At 35.9% G+C, this 21642-nt stretch overlaps 1 protein-coding gene and 1 pseudogene across 5 annotated transcripts in view; one reads left to right on the top strand and one right to left on the bottom strand.

Moving 5' to 3' along the window:
- Rsrc1 (arginine and serine rich coiled-coil 1) overlaps window positions 1-21642 on the bottom strand; it is a 365450-nt gene that overhangs the window by 324760 nt on the left and 19048 nt on the right. The window lies entirely within an intron of this gene.
- Window positions 15885-16651, top strand: LOC107143078 (annotated as a pseudogene).

The raw sequence follows: 21642 nt of genomic DNA, 5'->3' as shown, positions 1-21642 counted from the left end.
CTGCTGGAAAAACCAGAGAGATCTGTAGATAGAAACAAACACCTTCAATAAAAGTAAGCATAATTTAACAGATTTAATGGATAATAAATATTTCTCCCAATAATCAAAGTTAAGTTTCTGAAAACCTTCACAGTAGAAGAATTCTTAGACAGGAACTCACAACCTTATTCTTAACAAGCTTACAAGACAATCCACAAAGCTTCATGAATGTTTTACATGTACATGAAACAAAGAACACATTGACTATCCTAAATTGGTAGTAAGCTACGCTTTTCAACTTGTCTTTGAACTGAAGAGAAGACTGCTGCAGAGCTGAAAGACAATAAGCTAAAATGAAAAGAGAAGAAAGAAGAGCATTACAGGAAAAACACGACTCCTCCCTTGGCTCAAAATTTATACCTGCACAGTTACTTAAGCTCAATTCTAAAAGTTTACTGATGATTTCTAATATTTGCATAACTAGGAATCCAAAGAATTTTCAGGCTTCTGTGGACCTCCATAAGAATATGCAGTATTGTATGTATAAACATATTGTTTTCTAAAAAGAAGATCCATGTTTTTCATTAGACTCTCTCCACCCTTCAAGTAAAGCATGGAATACGAGCTGTGGACTTGGTTTGAAAGCCTTTTTGCACTTCATTATGGGTTACAGTAACTCATTCTCACCTCATCTGAAGATCTGTTCTTAGACTTTGCTTATATGCTTTCTCAAAAAACTTTTAAAAGCCAAATCTGTACCTACTAATTTCTACAAAATGTTTACTTTTTTAAAAAAACATTCCTTACAAAATTGAACCACCAGTATTACAAAGTCATATATTAAACTTTGAAGCTGCAGCTTTCAGATCTCCTGCCTAAGAGCTTAAATTCCTTAGTATTCTACAGCTTGGTAATACAGGGGTCCCTTCACTGTGGGGTCCAACCTGACGGCTGCCCTTCACTTCATAGTCAGGTATCTCCATGAACACACTGGACAGCGCCTTGGCAGTGTCAGCTCTGACAGCACAAACGTTTCTTTTTAATCTCGTCTTGTCCTGTATCACGAGACTATGGATACCACATGGCTGTATGCTAGCTCCATGATAAAATATACTGTTGTCATGACACTTCGTATGTTATGTGACAAACTGCCTCAGAAGCAACTGGCAGAAAAAAGAAAAGTGGAAACAAGGGACCCAGAAATCCACCAGAGGTTCCAAAATACAGAGTACACAAGTAACTCTACACTATGTCTGAACCTCAAAAAGAACGGAATAACAAATGAGAAAGGATGACTATATGCATAAAATAAGTGATCTGGGAAGAGATCTGGCATTCATAACATTTCCTAAAAAGCAACATGTGCAAGTGCTGTTACACTCAGAAAGGCCAAACTAAGAGTGGCCATAAGCACAAAGCATATTAGAAACAGAAAAAAAAAAAAAAAAAAATACTACCGACATCTACGTTAAACAAAACCATCTCCTGACAAGAACAGGATAAAGCATATATATGAAAATAAAATTATAAAGAAGGGAGCAGGTAGACCCTTCCACACAGGTGAACTACAAAACTTTGGAGTCTTTGGCCTAGAAATAATGCTGAAAGGTTACTGCACAAAATGCACCCCGACTCAGATAGTAAGAGCAACAAAGGGGGCACAGATCACAGACGACAAAATGAAAGAACCAACAGAAATGCAAAATTACAGTTTGCAGAAGAAAATAAAACAAAGTAATTTGTAGAATAGATAATTCCAATAAGTTGTTTTATTATTTTTTGTCACAATAATTCTATGAGGAGAAACTTCATGATATGTAAGAGAAAAATTAAAAGTATAAAATGTCTTTCCTATATTTAACTTTAAAAAACAAATACTAGGGGCTGGGGTTGTGGCTCAGCAGTAGAGCGCTCACCTACCACGAGCAAGCTGCTGGGTTCTACCATCAGCTTGTAAAATAAAAATAAATAAAATAAAGGTATTGTATCTAACTACAACTAAAAAAATTTTTTTTAAAAAAATACTAATTGGATTTGGAAAAAATGTACCTTTATCAATTAATTTCATGTCTACTCACTATGAATGAAACATTTATTCTTTTTTTTTTCTTTCCTGTACTTCGGGGTGAACTCCAGGTATTCCACTACTGAGCAACACTCCCAGAACTTTTATTTTGAGACAGGGTCTTGCCAAGTTGCTGAGTTGTACATGATAAGCACTAGAACAAATTGTCACCAAATACTAACACTGCACGTTTATAAACAGAACAAGTAAGATCTTTCAAGAAACAGATTTACAAATGCAGGCTCTAGATCCTTTCTCACCAAACAATGAGTAAAATATAAAAGAACAAAATAAGGGGCATAACAAGGAATCCTTTAATTAAAAGCATCATCACAAAAACAGAACCATGTACCTACTTTTAAATTACTTAAATAAAATTATACTTTTAGTTTGGTTTTACAAGATTACATAATTCTGAAATTTCCTAAGAATTAGGAAGAGAAAATACTTTCACTCACAATAAATCATCTTTATCCACCCAAACATTTCATAGATACAGGAAACATTTTCTACAGTCAGTTATACCATTATAATGCAAAGAATAAGCAGACAAGTGAAAAAATAAAAAATCTCTTAGATAATAAGCTCATCTCAAGTAGGGATGGACTTAAGTATCTGCCAAATTTCAAGGAGCCACTCAATGAAGCCCTGCAGCAGTTACTTATGTCCAGTAGTAGTGCCATGACAAGCCTCCTTGGTAAACACTCTCTGAGTCCCATCCAGGAACAAAGCACTTCCACACAGTCCACTCTTCTTCCCTCATCTCACTCTGCTATAATGAAGTACAAGAAAAACAGCTCATGGGGCTGGAGTGTAGCACAGTGTAGAGCTTGTACTCAATATGAATAAGGCCCCCGATTCAATCCCCAGCATGGGGGAAAAAAACAAGGAAGGAAGGANTAAGTGGATGCTAATCCATAATGGGGGGGGAGGGGGGAAGGGTGGAGGTGGGGTAGGTTGAATGGAGGAACTTTGGATGGGGCAAAATGGAGGGGGGAAGGGAACATGGGGGTGGGAAAGATGGTGAAATGAGATGGACATCATTACCCTAGGTGCATGTATGATTGCACGAATGATGTGACCCTACTTTCAGTACAACCAGAAAAATCAAAAAATTGTGCTTCATTTGTGTTATGAATTGAAGAGCATTCTGCTGTCATGCATTAGTGATTAGAACAAATTTTGACTTTAAAATCGTAAATCTTGGGCTGGGGTTGTGGCTCAGTGGTATAGCGCTTGCCCTGCATGTTGAGGCACAGGGTTCAGTCATCAGCACCACATACAAATAAATAAAGGTACTGTGTCCATCTACAACTAAAAAATAAAAGTTAAAAAAAATTAAAAACCTTAAATCTGTTTTAAAATACATTGAAACTAAAAGGATATCATCTCAAAGCAAAGTAGTACTCATTTATTTAACTGGCTCAACACTACAGACCCACATAAATTCTTTCATTCAATGTGATCACTGAATCTTCTATTAAAAAACTGGGGAATTTCCTGATACTTAACAGTTCACCTTTTGCCCAATTTGGGTTCTATGGTATAAACCAGAAAATCCTAATTAAAGTAACATAACAGAGAAGTGGAGTTGGGTAAAAGGAGCATATATAACCTGTTTTATACCTTGCTTTTTAAATGAGTTTACTAATCACATAAGATTAATAATTAATATTCCATCTGTCTAGAAGGTCAAAGTAAAACTGCTTTGATTTCAGTCAAGGAAATATTGAAGGCTGGAGAGATAGCTCAGTTGGTAGAATGCTTGCCTTGCATGCACAAGGCCCTGGGTTTGATCCTCAGCACCATCAAAAAAAAAAAAAAAGGAAATATTGATAAAGTAAAACCACTTTGATTTCAGTTAAAAAAAAACTGATAAAAATAAATGGTGATCTGAATAAAAGTCTACTATATCCATGATTAGACCCATGATCTTGGCTTCTTTATTTTGGATAAATTTTATAAATATGGACTACCTAAAGTACATAACCGAACAACAGAGATACACATTTATTTAACTGTGTCCTTACAGGAATAGAACATATTTGTATCACCTGAATTGAGAGTCCCTGGTATTTATGTGTGAAACTCATTTCATACTCAATTCATTATCTCCAAGCAGACAGCTCACCTTCAAACTATCTGTCCAAAAACAATGTTGCCCTGCTTTTCTCCTCCAGAATTTTCTCACTTCTTCTGCATGATCTCCACCTACTGAAACACTAGAGAAGAAAAGGGGGAAACAACTTTTCATAAGAAACAGGCAGACCCACCAAACCCAGAGAGTTGCCACTGCTGCTTATAACTGTGGGTAAACTTCCCAGTCCCAGCTTCCTCACATACAAGAAATTCAGCCCTGTACCATCTCACGATGTTTTGGTAACTGATGGACTGGAAGTTCAAACTGGTCTCACAAGAGTACAACAAACCTGAAAACTTCTTATCACCTAGTGGCACTGTAGACATGACATTATAGCACAACACATTACACACATTTGTGATACTGTGATGTGAACTGATTGTGCTGCCAGCTGCACATAATTTTGTACATGAGGACACTGAAACTCAAGAGACTGACCCCAAGCTCTTTCCATGCTACTTCTCACTCAAACACAATTAGTTGCTATTTCAAATGTTTATTCGTGATAGAAATTGTTCTTTTTACATTATTTTTTAATGTATTCCTCCTAATTACTAAAGAGAGAGTTTACTGAAAAACAGTATGTAGTGCCACACAGGGAACAGACTGGCACACCTTGTTTTTATGGTACCATGTCGAGGGGCTGGCCTGGACCATGAGAACTGTATAAGCACACGCTGATGTCCCACCATGAGACCACCTAATAACATATTTCTGAGAACTTCTGTCACTAACCAATGCATGACCATGGTTTAAAATAACTTTCCAGCCCTAAAATTCCACCACTATAGTCCTTCGGGGTCTCACAGCCACCTCCAAAAACTTGCATAAGAACTGCCAGGTATGATGGCACACACCTGTAATCCCAGTGACTCAGGAGGCTGGGGCAGGAGGATCACAAGTTCAAAGCCAGCCTCAGAAACTTAGCAAGATCATAAGTAACTTAGGGCAACCGTGTCTCTAAATAAAAAATAAAAGGGGCTGGTGTAGCTCAGTGGTAGAGCACCCCTGGGTTCAATCCCTGGTACCAAAACAGAAAAAAGAACTGCAATTCCAGTATGAATGCACCAAAAAATAAGAGACCATGTAGCTCAATGCAAACTAGAACTCCACAGGGAAGCTAGAGCTTTATTCTTTATTCTAAGGTTTAACTTAAAAGTCAACCAAGCAGGTAATGTCAATGTAAGTAACTGTTCAGACCTTTTAAGTGGGCTTAATTATCATTCTTTTAGAGCATAGCAACATGTAAAATAGCAGGTATTTCCGTTAGTTTTTTTTTTAATTAACAGTGGGGAAATAATTTATTAACTTTTTTCATTTAAATGACATATATCATAAAACTCAGTCCCATGCAATTTAGAAACAAATCAGAACTGGAAGGAGTTCAATGTTCATTTTATACAAAAGGACATTGAGACTCGGGAGGCTGATCCAGTGCTCTTTCAAAGCCCCATCTAATTTAACCACCACCTCCTACAATTTCTCCATAATAGAAATGAGAATCAAGTAAGGAGTGATTACTACCAAGCTTAAAATGCAGTCTATAATTTAAAATTAGCAAGACTGAGTGCATACCCAGTGTTTCCATAACGGTAACAAAATCAGCTTTCTCTTGCTTGCCAAGGCCCCAGTGAATAGCTTATAACTAAGCAGGAGAGGAGAGTGCACCATGTCTGATGGACAGAGAAGGCCTTCCAAGGAATGCTGTTAAGTAAAGAACTAGGTATCAACCAAATAAGAGATGAGCAAAAGCAGCCATGCCTTCAAGGGTCCTCAAACAGAAAAAGAACTGCAATACACTGACTAGTTTGACTTGGATTGGAAAGATGTGACTGAGAGGCAGGACTTCAGGTCTCATCAGGAAAAAACTTCGGGTTTTTTCCAAGCCACTGAGTAAGGGAGATGCTATCAAATCTGTACCCACTTTGGCTGCCATGTGAAGGATACATTAGAGGAGAAACTCCAGAAAACTATTACGAAATGTATAATTTGGAAATTATCATTTGTCTTCCTTAAATATTCAAACCACATTCTGGACCTCATAAAACAGTCTGTGTCCATAAATAACACAGTTAAGAACTTAATACTAAGTTCTATTACTACATTATTTATCTGGTTTTCAAATACTAAAGTGATAAATCCCAAAATAGTAACTTTTATCTAATTAAGATAGCTATCATGAATCCAGGAATACTACTCACATTTACCAGAGTTTTTATAAAGGGCTACCAAAAAAATCATCAATGAACTCATCACTACTGATTTAAATTGCTTCAATGAATATTTCACAATGCCTCATTTCAAATGTTTTCATTGCATACTTAACAAAAAATTGTGCGTTAAAGTCTTAAGTACTCAGAAAAAGAAAAGGCTCTATACATAAAAATCAAATATTATCGTAATAAGTAACTGGCAACTCCATATCTGTTTGTCTCCCACAGATCGTAACTAAAAGTTAACTGAATACATTTTTGTGCTCTTACCCTGCCAATGGTTGATGTGAAACTCTTCTTGTGAGAGAGCGGAGAAAGTCCTACCTAGTTACACATTGTAAAGAACAAAATTCAGACCAATCAAAAGATTACCACCAACAAAAACTCTCTGACATCAACCAACATCTCACAGACAATCCAGTAAAAGAACAATCAGTATATAACAGCACTGATCTCTGTGAAATGGTTCACTGATTGGGGATCTTTAACTTGCCATTCAAAATGCCTCTTCTAAAATATGCTGAAAACTATGCAATGTAGACTTTTCACTAAGTTACAGATATAAGTTCAGTCTCTGAATACTAAAACTGCAAAAACTCAAGATGTGGTAGTAGATGCTCTTTAAGATAATCTAAAAAACAGTGTTTCATTAAGTCAGTCATGGTGGCAGATGCATGTGATCCCAGCAATCTGGGAGGCTGAAGTGGAGTATCATAAATTCAAGGGCAGTCTAAGTAACTTAGCAAGAACCTGTCTCAAAATTTAAAAAAATAAATAAATAATGATTGAGAAGATAACCTAGTAGTAAAGTGCCCTTAGGTTTAATTCCCAGTAATGAAAAGAAAGAAAGAAAGAAGGAAGAAAGTTTGATTTTTACAGGGAGTTAGGATGTTTATAAATACACGGCTTAATAATTAGCTTAGATAAATGAGGCTAAAACTACCTTAAACAATAAATAATCATTGAAGTCTTCAGTCAGAGGTTAAAATATTCTCCTCACATAAAGTTTTACATAATTTTATCCCTACCATTCCAGTGAAGTATTATGCTCTAATAAGAACTATCCTAATCTTCACCCAGCAATATTTTCAGTCCGACATTATTATTCTCCTTTTCTTGAATAATATCCATACTCCAGGGCCATTTTCTTTCTCATATCCAATATCATGCATGCTTGTATCGAGGTTGCTTTCTTCATATCCTGTCACAGTATCAATCACTGCCTCCTGTCCACTCAATCCACTTTTGATTTATCAGCCGCCGTCTTTCTGGACTCCATAACTCGACCCAAACCATTTTAACAAGACATTGACAAATAGCACCCAGTATCACATCAACCTGTTCCACTTAGTAAACTAAGAAACAGTAACTGTGACATCTCTGCATAAGTATTCCATTCTATTCCCCAGACTGATGTATATTAATGAGGAGATGGTATTTGAAATGCTTCTTCCACATCAGCATCTAATATGATCAAATTAGGAAATGGGATGATTTATTAAATTTTGTAGAGCTGAAATATTTCTTTATATCGCTATATGTGTGGTTTCAGAAAGTGAGCTGTTGCTTTCAATTTTTCTGCTGAAGATGTGCCTGCATTTCACAGACGAATTATTGTCTTTAAAAAGATTGCAAGAAGGCAAAATGTTATTAAGCAAATGCTCAGTAAAACAAACTAAATCAGTTTTAAAATTCCTAATTTAATGTAAATCTTGGTTGTTTCACTGAAATTCAGTTTGTGATCTTATTAAGTCATATTTGCATCGTACTGTCTTGCCGTAGGACAGTTTCAAATTCATAGCATTACCAAGCAGCTTCACTTCTTGACTTTTAAGATATGTCCTCGATAAAATAAATAATTGCCCTCTAAGCACATATTTTGTTTTTATTTTCAGATATAGACAAAGATCAATATGTTTATAAAAGAATAAAGTAGAAAGCAACTTTTGGGTTATTTCTCTAATTTCCATAGTCAGATGTTAAAAATATTTTTATTAATGTGTTCCCTGATTTAAATTTAATAACTGTTTCATGGGATGTTCAAAACGTTAAATGGTTTTTCACGTTACATTTGTACATGATATATTTAACATATTCACAATAAAAAACAAAATAGATATGAGAAAAAATAAACAAGAAACTCCTATAATTTTCCTTAAATTCTCTTCCCACCTCATGCTCTATTTTCCAAGTATCTGTATATTCCAAAAGTCAAATTATATTCCTTTCAAATTAAAGGTTTTCCAAGCATAAAATCCACATGCAAGTCTATTTGGAAGCAGCTGACAGCACGCTGGACCTATACACTCACGGTTTTCTAATGGAGACCCAACAATTCCTTCTTATTCATGGACAAATTAAGGGATTACATATAAATGAATTGTGAAGGGGTTCTGATTTCGATTATTAATTAGAAAACAGCTATAAAACTCAACAGAGTCAAAAGGAAGAAAATACTAGAAAAGAAAAGATCATCCAAAAGAAAAATAACTGTGATTCCCAGATGTTTACCACTTAGATCTTACATGAATAAGAATCATCCATTTGGTTACTTTCATATAAAATGGAATAGTATTCTTACAATTTTCAGTATTGTTCAAGTTGAAGAAATAACATGAAGTTCACTACATTGTTAAAATGTAATCCAGTCTTTCTCCTTAATATTCAAAAAAAGGATAATAGATCATCAGAAATGCTGTCCTTTGTTCCTTAGATAATGGCATGGAGAAATGAGAATTAAACCTTTTCCTTTTTAAAATCTGTTAAACCATTAAAGTCTGATGAAACAGAAGCAAATTCACAAGTATATTGTCATATGTAGTATAAAGAAATAATAATTAAAATAATTTTTTATGAAGACAACATATGCTGGGCTTTGCAGTTTACAAAGTACTTTCTCTCTTTGTTGTTTTTACAGTATTTAGGGATTTTACCCAGGGTCTCACATGCTAAACAAGCACTCTACCACTGAGCTACATCACTAGCCTGACAAAGTACTTTTGATGTGTTACTTTATTAAACAAATGTATTTTCCAAAATTAAGAACCACTCTCTACCAATAATGTTTCTTGTTCTATTTGTAATACCATGCTATTAATAAAATTTCCTAGTACTCTGTAATACACAGTAATTGATCTCTTCCCTAACTCTTCATACTTGTAGTGTACCAGATGCTCAACTTTAAGATCATCTGAGGCAATGATTATCTCATGTCACACTCAAAAGAAAAAGTCTTCGATTTGACTACTGAGTCAAAAGTAAAATATGCCTCCATTAAAGAAAGATTCATGCAAAAGAGCCCAGAGAGTGAATAACAACAGAAAATATTTGTCTGGGAGTACCTAGTTGATGATGAAATCTGTCACTTTAAATTCCTCAATGCTCAATGCCACCTACACATGATAGGTCTTTTGAATATGGCATAATAGATTGCATTATTTTAACTCATTGTTAGGCAATGAAAAGAAAATCAAGCTGACATGGAATTTTCAATAAGCAGAAATGACTACTAAAGTCAAACAACAAATCAGAGGTGAGTACGAATCAAAAAAAGATGAAAATGTATCAGAAAACAAACCATAATTGTCTCTATACATAAAGAACATTTGACAAAAACCAACACGAACTGGCACTAAAAAATTTCAGCAAGAAATGCAAGATTCTTCTTCAGTCTTTTAAAAGGCAACCACAAAAACCTATAGCTAACATATGAAGAGATAGAGATGGATGCACTCTCCTAAGGCAGGGTAATGAAAGAGCACTCACTCCTGCCCTGTGTCCAACACTGCCATACAAGTCCTGAACGTTACAACAAACCAAGGAAACGCAGTATGTCACACAGTTCAAAAAAGAGAAGTACAAATACACCCCCACTTCTCAGGCCATACGCTTGTTTTGAGGAACATCCTAAGGCATCAAACATCTGTTCATATAAACAATAATGCAAATACAAACAATAACACCCAATTTCAAGACTTACCATAAAGCCACAATGATAAAAGCTGTGGAGGACAGTGTAAAAACAGAGTAACAGAACCAAATAGAATCACATTCATATAGTCAACTGAATTGACAAAGGTACTCGATTATTCTCTTTTTAAAATGGTGCTATAGCTCTATATGAAAGTACATTAAACTGAACCCCTATTCTCATTAAAAAATCTAAAAGAACTAGTAAAAGTAGCAAAGTTACAGGATACAAACTAAATATACAAAATATAAAATATATACAAATATATAATATATACAAGATATACAATATAGAGAGTCAATTATATATCTCTTTAAAAAAAAAGAAAAGATCACAGGGGCTAGGGTTGTGGCTCAGTAGCAGAGCGCTCACCTAGCACTTGTGAGGCGCTGAGTTTGATCCTCAGCATCACATAAAAATAAATAAATAAAATAAAGGTATTGTGTCCAACTACAACTAAAATAAAATGTTTTTTTTAAAATCACTGTACCCTCTCAGAAGATGATGTACAATCAATCAGCAAATACATGAAAAAATGTTCAGCATCACTAGCAATTAGAGAAATGCAAATCAAAACCACTCTAAGATTTCATCTCACTCCAGTCAGAATGGCAGCTATTATGAAGACAAACACCAATAAGTGTTGGCAAGGATGTGGGGAAAAAGGCACACTCATACACTGCTGGTGTGACTGCAAATTGGTGCAGCCAATATGGAAAGCAGTACGGAGATTTTTGAAAAACTGGGAATGGAACCACCATTTGACCCAGCTGTCTCTCTCCTCGGTCTATACCCAAAGGACTTAAAAACAGCATACTACAGGGGCACAGCCACATCAATGTTTATAGCAGCACAATTCACAATAGCTAAACTTGGAACCAACCAAGATGCCCTTCAATAGACGAATGGATAAAAAAATGTGGCATATATACACAATGGAATATTACTCAGCAATGAAAGAGAATAAAATCATGACATTTGCAGGTAAATGGATGGAGTTAGATAAGATAATGCTAAGTGAAATTAGCCAATCCCCCAAAACCAAAAGCCGAATGTTTCCTTTGATATAAGGAGACTGATTCATAGTGGGGTAGGGAGTGGAAACATGGGAGGAATAGAGAAACTCTAGATAGGGCAAAGGGGTTGGAGGAGAAGGGAGGGGGCATGGGATAATTAATGATGGTGGAAAGTGATGATCATTACTATCCAACGTACATGTATGAAGACACAAATTGGTGTGAATATACTGTGTATACAACAAGAGATATGAAAAATTGTGTTCTATATATGTAATAAGAATTGTAATGCATTCTGTCATATATAAATAAAAAAATCAAATAAGAAAATTAAAAATAAATAAATAAATAAGATCACAGTACCTTCATCTAGTTTAGTTTTTTTTTTCTTTCTTTTTTTATGTGATGCTGGGGATCAAACTCAGTGCCTCACGCATGCTACGCAAGCGCTCCACCACTGAGCCACATCCCCGGCCCTCAATTACATTTTTATGCATTGGCAACAAATAATTAGAAATAAAATTTTTTAATAATTTCATATTTGATAGTGTCAAAAATGTGGGAAGAAATCTAACAAAAGATATATGCTTATACACTAAATGTTTGTTTTTCCAAAACTCATAAGCTGAAACTCTAAACTTCAATGTGGTGGTATATGGAGGCAGAGCCTTTGGGAGATAATTAGGTCATGGAAATGACAACCTCATGATGCAATTAGTATGGCTATAAGAAATGACAAGAGCGAGCTGCTTCCTTTCTCACTACTTTCTACCATTTGAGGAAAACCAAAGCAAGAGGCCATCTGTGAACAGAGACTGCCCTCAGCAGAACCCAACCATAGAGCTCCAAAACTGTGAGGAATTCATGCTTTTAAAGCTATTTTGTCTAAAAAATTTTGTCACAGCACCCTTACCTAACTAAAACAATGTGTAACCTCTGTACTATAAACTGTATAACACAGTTGTGAGAAAATAATAAAAAGCCAAGTAAATGGAGAGAGATGCCATGTTCATAAACTGGAAGACTCAATGTAGTAGGTTGTCAATTCTCCTGCTCTACTGATTCAAAGAACTCTCAGTCAAAATCCTGGCAGGTTTTTGTGAAGAAATTGTCAAAAACTTATTTTTAAATTTACATGAAAATAGAAATAATAATACTTAGTGTCAAGACTTACTATAAAATCATAATAATTGAAATTGTGTAGGACTATTGTAAAAATAGAGCAATGGAATCAACTAAACAATTCAGAAATAGAATCACATAAAAATACTCAGTTGGTTTTTGACAGAGATACCAAACTATATAGTAAAAAAATGAAACTCTTTTAAAATGATGTTAGACTTCTATATGAAAATAAATGAACCTAAATGCCTATCTCATACCATACACAAAAGAATTTGAGGTATAATTAAGCAAACACCAAAGTAACTGCTACAGATGAAATCTACTAAGAAATGCCAGTTAGTAGGCAAACGTTTGAGAAGCAGAATAACAGCAGATGAGGGGAAATGGTACTCTGGCTGCATAAAAAACAGACTGTAGGAAAAACATTTAAAAGTACTCTTATCTCTCAGAGAAAAGCCATATATGGAATAGAACCTGAAATTTAAAAAATTTTAGACCCCAACTATGACCAAAGACATTTGGTGTGACTTATAGCAAAATACTGAAGTGTATGGAGTAAGACAGAGAATCATTAAGAAAAGAGTAAGAAGAAAAGAATCAAGCCTTAAAAAAAGAAACAAAGAAAGAGGGCTGGGATTGTGACTCAGTGGTAGAGTGCTTGCCTAGCACGTGCAAGGCCCTGGGTTTGATCCTCAGCACCACATAAAAATAAAATAAAGATATTGTGTCCAACTACAACTAAAAAATAAATATTAAAAAAAGAAACAAAGAGAGAAAGAAAAACAGAAACCAATAAACCCCTCTATATAGAAAATCATATATAAAAGCAAAGCCCAGAAAAGTCACAAGCTCTAAAGAAATTTCAGAGGCTCCTGGGATCTTGAACCATGCTGATGCAAGCCAGTCCATAAAGACTAGAAGAGGTGGCTATTTTTCTCAAGTGCATAAAAGTAAGTTTAAAAAAATAATAAAAGAAAAATGTCACAAGATACACAATTTGGAAATTTGGTTCAAACTAGAAATCAACCTACAGAAACTGAGATCTAAAACTACCTGACAAGGAATTGAAAATAACTGAGACAGAAGCTCAACAATTCAAGAGAGAAGACAGATGGACAACTAAACAAAATCAAGAAAGGTAAAAATGAATAAAACAAGACTATCAACAGAGAGATTGGAATGATAAGAAAAGTCCAAACAAAAATGCTGGAGCTGAGAAATAGAGTAACTGAACTAAAAATTTCACTAGAGGGGCTCTGTAGCAAACCAAGAAAGAATCAGTAAGCACAAAAAGAGTCACAATTCCTGAGTCAAAGAAGCAAAATTAAAAAAGGATATAGTGGACACACTTAAGCAAATCAATATATGTTTTATGGGGGTTCCAGAAGAAGATGAAAGAGAGAAAGGGAAGAATAGTTCATCTGAGGAAATGACGACCAAAAATTCCCAAATATGTAAAAAAGAATCAGACTCTGCTAGTTTGAATCTGAAATGTCCTCCAGGGACCCATGTGTTAAAGTCTTGTCTCCTGCTTGGCTCTATGGGAACAGGTAGAAACTTTAAGGGGAGGGGCCTAACTGGGCACCATGGTACAGATCTATAATCCTAACACCTCAATTCAGGAGGCTGAAATAGAAGGATTACAAGTTTAAAGCCATCCTGGGCAACTGAGGGAGACCCTGTCTCAAAATAAAAAATAAAAAGGGCTCAGGATGTATCTCAGTGGTAAAGCACCTCTAGACCAAGCCCCAATAAGACAAAAAATGAATAAGGAAAAAAGAGCATTTGAACAAAACTACAGATCAATTGAAACTAACAGACATACACCAAACAATCTACCCAACAATGGCAAAATATAAATTCTTCTCAAGCATACATAACACATTCTCCAGGATAGACTATGTTAGGTTACAAAACAAGTCTTAATAAATTTAAGACTGAAATCATACCAAGTCTCTTTCCCAACTGTGTTACTTTCTATTACTGCAACAAAATATTTAAGATAACCAAACTGTAAAGACTCGTTTTGGCTCACAGTTTGGGAGGTTTCTGTCCATGACTGACTGGCCTCATTGCTTTGGGCATGTATGGTGGAGCAATCAGTTCACCTCAGGCTTAGGACATGAAAAAGAAGAAAGGGCTAGGGTCCCACAATCCCCTCCAGGAGCATGTTCCCAGTGACCCAGAACCTCCCACTAGGTTCTGTCTCTTCCAGATTTTACCACCTCCCAACAGCACCACTCCACAGAACAACATTTAATACACAGATCTTTTGGGGACATTAAGATCCAAACTACATGGCCGGGCATGGTGGTGCATGCCTGTAATCACAACAGCTCAGAAGGCTAGAGTAGGAAGATCACAAGGTAGAGTCCAGCCAGCCTTAATAGCTTAGCAAAGCCCTAAGCAACTGAGTGAGACCCTATCTCAAAATAGAAACATAAAAAAGACTGAGATGTACCTCAGTGGTAGAGCACCCGTGGGTTCAAACCCCAGTACCAAAAAAAAATCTAAACTATAGCACCAACCCAATGAAATGAAGCCAGAAATTAAGAGCAGTAGGAAAGTAGCAAGAAGTTCATGAATAGATGAAAATTAAACAACATTCTCTTCAATTAAGAACTGTCAGATAAAACAAAAAATCTCAAGGTAAATTATAAAACTGTTGGATACAAATGCAAATGAAAATACAACATACCCACCATACCAAATTTTATGGGAAAGAGATGGGTGGTAGCATGTGAGAGGCCCTGGATTCAATCCCTAATAAGAAAGAGTGTGGGGGGCGGGGGGGAGGCAGGCAGAAGGGTGGGAAGGAAGGAAGAAATGAAGGAAGGAAACAAACTATGGAAAGCATGAAAACCTTACTAGCAGAGATGTTTGCATTAAAAAAAAAAGGAGCAATCTCATCAACTACCGAATTTTACACCTCAAAGAACTAGAAAATAGAATAAACTCAACCAAAACCAAGATGAAACAAGAAAATAATAAAGATTATAGCCAAAATTTTAAAAATAGAGAACTGAAAAAAAATTAAAACTAAGTTTCTTAAAAAGAGACAAAATTGGGCTGGATATATAGCTCAGTTGGTAAAGTGCTTGCCTTGCATGCACAAGGCCCTGGGTTCAATGCTCAGCAACACACACACACACACACAAAAAGAGACAAAATTAACAAGGGCTCAGCTAAAGGAAATAATGCAGGAAGATTCTAATAATTAAAATAAGAAATGAAACAGGAGACAAGAATAATACCATAAAAACTAAAAGAACTAGAAGAGAACACTAAGAAAACCAACAAATGGGATAGCCTTTCCTTCTCAGTCCCACACTACAGGTCCCTCTTCTTGGTCCTATCTGTGGCTGGCATCATAAAAATGGCTACAGATTCTCCAGTGCCTGAAAAGATCTGATTCAACAAGTTTAAATACAATGATTCAGAAAGAAAGTTCCATGAGCAGATGAACAGGACTGTGTCTGGCACCTCCCACCAGAGCTCAGAGCTCAGGCCCCAGGGCATCAGGCAGGCCTGGAAGAAACCACAGTGAGATGGCTGTCTGGATCACCAACCTGGAGATGAAGAACCAGAACCTGCAAAGTGTGGTGAGGATCTGCAGTAGGCCATCTTCAGGCTACAGACCCAGCTGAACACCCTGGAGAAGAGCTCGCCAATCCACCAAACCACAGACCCAGCACATGTCTCCCACGTGTCAAGTGGACCCCCCTAACCAAGACCGTTCCCACACCTGCAGAGGACAAGGAAGACAATGACACTGACCTATTTAGCAGCAGTGATGAGGAGGAGGACAAGGCAGCAGTCGGGTTGTGGGAGAAAAGGCTGCAGTGGTAATCAGAGAAGAGGACTAAGAAGCCTCTACTGGTAGCGGAGTCTTCCATCCTCTGAGACATCAAACCCTGGGACGATGAAAAGAACATGGCCCAGCCAGAGGCCTGTGTGCACTGTCCAACCATATGGGCTGGTCTGGGAGGCTCTCAACTGGTGCCTGTGGGCTATGGTATCTACAAGCTGAGGGTCTGGTGTATGGTGGAGGATGACAAGGTGAGCACTAACCTGATGGAGGAGCAGATCATCAAGTTTGAGGAACATGTGCAGAGTGTTGTCACTGCAAGTCTTCAACACTGAGCCGAACACACATTGCATAGGCCCTAACGAGATTAAGGACTGATACCCATGGAAAAAAATGAAGGAAGATAAATGGATAAATTCTATTCAACAGAGTACAAGAAGTCCTAGCCAGAACCATTAGACTACAAAAAGAAATAAAAGGCATCCAAACTGAGAACTAAAATGATCTATGATCACAGATGATATATCTATGGAAAAAACCCTAGACATTACTCACATACACAAGATTCTAATTCATAATGAATTCAGCAAAGCTTCAGGACACAAATCAACACCCTAATATCAGTTCCATTTCTTCAACAATAAACAATGAAATTAAGGAAAGAATCCCATTTACAATAGCATCAAAAAAATAAATTATGAATAAATTTAACCAAGATGGTAAAGACTTTAAACTAAAAACTATAAAACATTAGTGAAAAAATTAAAGATGACATACATAAGTAGAAAACACTCCTTGATCATAACCTGGATGAGTTAATATTGCTAAAAGGTCCATACTATCCAAGGAATCTACATATTCAATGCAATCTCTATCAGAATCCCAATGGAATTTTTTATAGAAATAGAAAAAAAATCCTAAAATTTATATGAAATTTCAAAGAATTCCAAATAGCCAAACAAAAATTTTAAAAAGATGAACAAAGATGGAGAACTTAGACTTCCTAATTTCAAAACATATTTCAAAATTATAGTAATTAGAACAGTATAAAAATAAAGGCAGGGCTGGGGATGTGGCTCAAGCGGTAACGCGCTCGCCTGGCATACGTGCAACCAGGGTTCGATCCTCAGCACCACATACAAACAAAGATGTTGTAAACACCGAAAACTAAAAAATAAATACTAAAAAAAAATGTTAAAAAAATAAATAAATAAATAAAAATAAAGGCAGACATAAACCAATGGAATCTAAGATGCATAATAGATATTTACATAAAAGCTAAGATATAAATGCAAATTAAAACCATGAGATGTCACCTGTAATCCCAAAGCCTGAGACTGAAGGATCTCAAGTTCAAAGCCAGCATCACCTAAAGCAAGATGCTAAGAAACTCAGTGAGACACTGTCTCTAAATAAAATATAAACTAGAGCTAGGGATGTGGCTCAGAGCTCGAGTGCCACTGGGTTCAATCCCCGGTACCCAAACAAAACAAAACCTATCCATTTGACTGAAATTTAAGACTAACAACTGCACATGTTGGTGAATTTGCAGTTAACTGAAATTTTTCATATACTGTTAGTGGGAACCTATAATGCTGTGTAAAACCATTTGAAAAACTATTTGGCTGTTTGTTATAAAACTAAACAAGTGTCTACTTTATGCCTTCACATGTAGGTATTTACTTAAGAGAAAGAAATACATATATCCACACACACACACACACAAAAAAAAAAAAAAAAACCAGACCTAAAAACAACTGTTTGTAGCAGAATGATTCATAGCAGACAAACTCAGCAACAGCAAAGCACCCACCCATAGGAAAGTCATTGTGATATATTTGCCCACCTGTCAGCAATAAAAAAAAGAAAAGCACAATACATAAAGTCATTAAATAAACTAGAAGAAGCCACATGCAAAAGATCACTATGACTACGTTTATACAAAATGCTCAAAAAGAGGGATAGTCATATCATATAATACTACTCAACAGTGAAAAGGAATAAATTATCAACATGGGTTGGGGTTGTGGCTCAGAGGTAGAGCACTTACCTAGCAGGTGTGAGGCACTGGATTCAATCCTCAGCACCACATAAAAATAAAATAAAGATACTGGGTCCACCTATAACTAAAAAATAAACATTAAAAAAATTATCAATGTACACAAAATAGATAAATCTCAAAAATATAAAGCTGAAAAAGAAAAAGCCCTTTAAAAGTACATATTGTGTGACTCTATTCATATGAAAATTAATACATGTGGGGAAAAAATCCCAACTCTGGTTAGCTCTGAGGGGCTTATAAGCTGCAATTAATTGAGAAATGTTGAGGGAGTTCTATGTTTGACAGGTAAATGCATTTGTCAAAGCTCAGCAAATGTATGCTTAGAATGTGTACATTTCATTATATATAAATTTTACCTTAAAACAAAAAAACTTTGTTTTCATTTTCAAAAGAAAAAAATATATAAAGAAACTGAGTTCTGTAATAAGTATGTTGAAATGTTTCTTTGATTTCATTAACTAAAAATGATCTAAAACTGATGATGAATTACTGAACAGAGAGAGGAACAGATAAAGATAAACAAAATGTTAACAGTAATAATATTGGTGTTGGATATATAAGAATTCACTATAAAACTATATCAACTTTGCTATATGCTTGAAATTTCTCATAATACTATCTCAGGAAAATATCTATATTACAAAAATAATTCACATCCCTACATACTTTTATCCACAGAAATTAAACACAAACCTAAGTAAATTCACAGCTCAAAAAATTAGAAAAAAATTAAAAACAAAAATAAAGCACAAGACAGGAAATGATGAGAACAGAAGAATTAATAAGGTGGATAAGACAGAAGAATTAGTTAACTAATCAATATCAATTTCTTTAAAAAAATTAACAAATAAGACAATCTACCAGCTAACTTAAATTAGAACATATAAACTTATGAAATAATAAATGGCAAGAGGAAAACAGCAATTTAAACAAAAGAAAAATGAGTTTTAACTCATTATCAAATCACTCTGCCAAATTCAAGGCAAATAAATTATAAAATCCATACAAAAAAACCATGTACAGAAAAACTTACCAAAAGTAATTCTATAAGAACTAAATCATACTGAACAATTTCTGTTGAAGAAACAAAGTTATCAATTAATTGCTCACCAAAAAAAAACAAGGCCCAGATGGTTTTATAAGTCTACCAAAACATCAAAGACCAGATAGTCCCAGTGGTCCACAAGTTGTTCGGGAACATTAAAAATGAAGGAGAGCTTACTAATTCTCTTTTTGAACCAAGAATAATGTTGATACCTAAATTCGATAAATGGAATACACAAAAGAAAATCAGCAGACCAATATCACATACAAATACCAATGTAAAAGTACTAAATTTAAAATTAGTGAACAGAATCCTATAACTTATGTTATAGTTTAAATATAAAGTGTCCCCCAAAAGCTCATATCTGATATAATGCAAGAAAATTTAGAGGTGAAATGATTGGGTCATGAGAGCCTTAACCTAATCAGTACATTAATTCACCTGAATGGATCAAGTGTGTGGGAAGTGTATACAGGTAGAACATAGCTATAGGTGACAGGTCACTTGGGGGCATCCCTTTGGGGGTTCGTATTTTATCTCTGGTGAATAGAGTGCTTTTTGCTTCCTGGTAGTCTGAGTTGTTTTCCTCCTCCACACCCTTCCAACGTGATGTGCTGCCTCACCTCAGGCCCAGAGTGATGGAGTCTATGAACTGAACCTCCAAAACCGTAAGCCCTAAATAAATTTTTCCTCCTCTACATTGTCTTGTCAGATCCTTCAGTAACAGCAGCAAAAAAGCTGACTGAACACCATATTAAGAAAATAATATGATGTAGAGGAAGGAAGATGGCGGCGAATAGAGTGCATCACCCCCCGTGTACCGCGTCACTGTGCAGGTGAATAACGAGTTAGAACGGCCAAAAGTGATCTTGTTAGGAATTTCAAGCAAAATTGGGGTGCACCGAAACCTAGAGGAAGGATTTCCATCACCCAAGGATCAATTACTGGGGCTCAATCCCGAGTGAACCATGTGCCCAGAGATTCAGGCTGATTGATCGGCGGCCTGCCCCGCAGCCAGAGACTGCGGTGTGCCGAGAAACGGCGTGCCAGCAACACAGAGAAACGGTGCTGCAGATTCTGTGGGGTCCTGCCAACTGTGCCCTCACCGTGCTCCAGGCTGAGTTCTGTGTTTGAGACGGGGGAGAGAAACAGTCCAGGTCTGTCCACCACATCGGACAACCCACGGAGGAAGCCAGCGGCCACCATCTTGGAGAGCTGACATCACCATCGCCAGTTTCCGACAGATCGCAGCAAGTTCAGTGATAGAACAGCATGACCACTCAGATTACGTATAATTTACTAAATGCAAATAGATAAATACTACGAGTCAGTCTATAATCCGCCTCAGCCCTTAACTACCCCCAAGTACTCCTGTCTATTCTCTTGTTAATATCCGCCTGCATTTGAGTAACCCCCCAAAGAAGCTAACATATACTAACCTCCATACCATCAAATCGCCCGACATTAACATAAAATCGTAAGTTCAAACCTCAATTCTCTATATGCCATCAAAATCTGAAGGCCTTTAATGAAACTAATTAATTTACCTTAAATCACAATTAAATCCAACATCTCTAAACATTGTCTCCCAACACAAAGGAGAGATACTGGAACTATAAAAACCAAAGCAAATTTAAAGGAGAAAACAGAAACACAGCAGTCAAACAGAGTTGGAAAGTAACGTGAGCACCATGAAAAAACAAGGGAAAAAAGGATTACAAACAATGCAGGACAACTTAAATTCACAGGAGAACCTAGAGGCATCAAAAAAATGGACAGAGAAAGAACTCAAGGCATACCTAACTCAGATGGAATGGAATCTTTGAGAAGACATTAGACAGCAAGTCCAAACAATGAAAGTATACTTTGAAAACAAATTACATAAGCAAATTCAAATGGCAAAGAATGAGCTCTACCAGGAGATAGAGATTTAAAAAAAAAAATCAAACAGTAATCCTAGAAATGCAGGAAACCACAAACCAAATTAAAAACTCAAACGAGAATATTACAAATAGACTAGATCAAACAGAAGTCAAAACATCAGATAATTAAGACAAAGTTTATCAACTTAAAAAGAATATAGTCAACACAGAAAGGATGCTAAGAAATCACAAGCAATCCATCCAAGAGATATGGGATGTCATAAAAAAACCAAACTTGAGAGTCATTGGGATAGAAGAAGGTATAGAGGTTCAAACCAAAGGAATGAACAATCTATT

Source organism: Marmota marmota, unplaced genomic scaffold (genome assembly GCF_001458135.2).
Source record: "Marmota marmota marmota unplaced genomic scaffold, marMar, whole genome shotgun sequence".
NCBI lineage: Eukaryota > Metazoa > Chordata > Mammalia > Rodentia > Sciuridae > Marmota > Marmota marmota.
The sequence above is the reverse complement of the archived record's forward strand: the minus strand, read 5'-3'. Positions and strand labels throughout refer to the sequence as shown.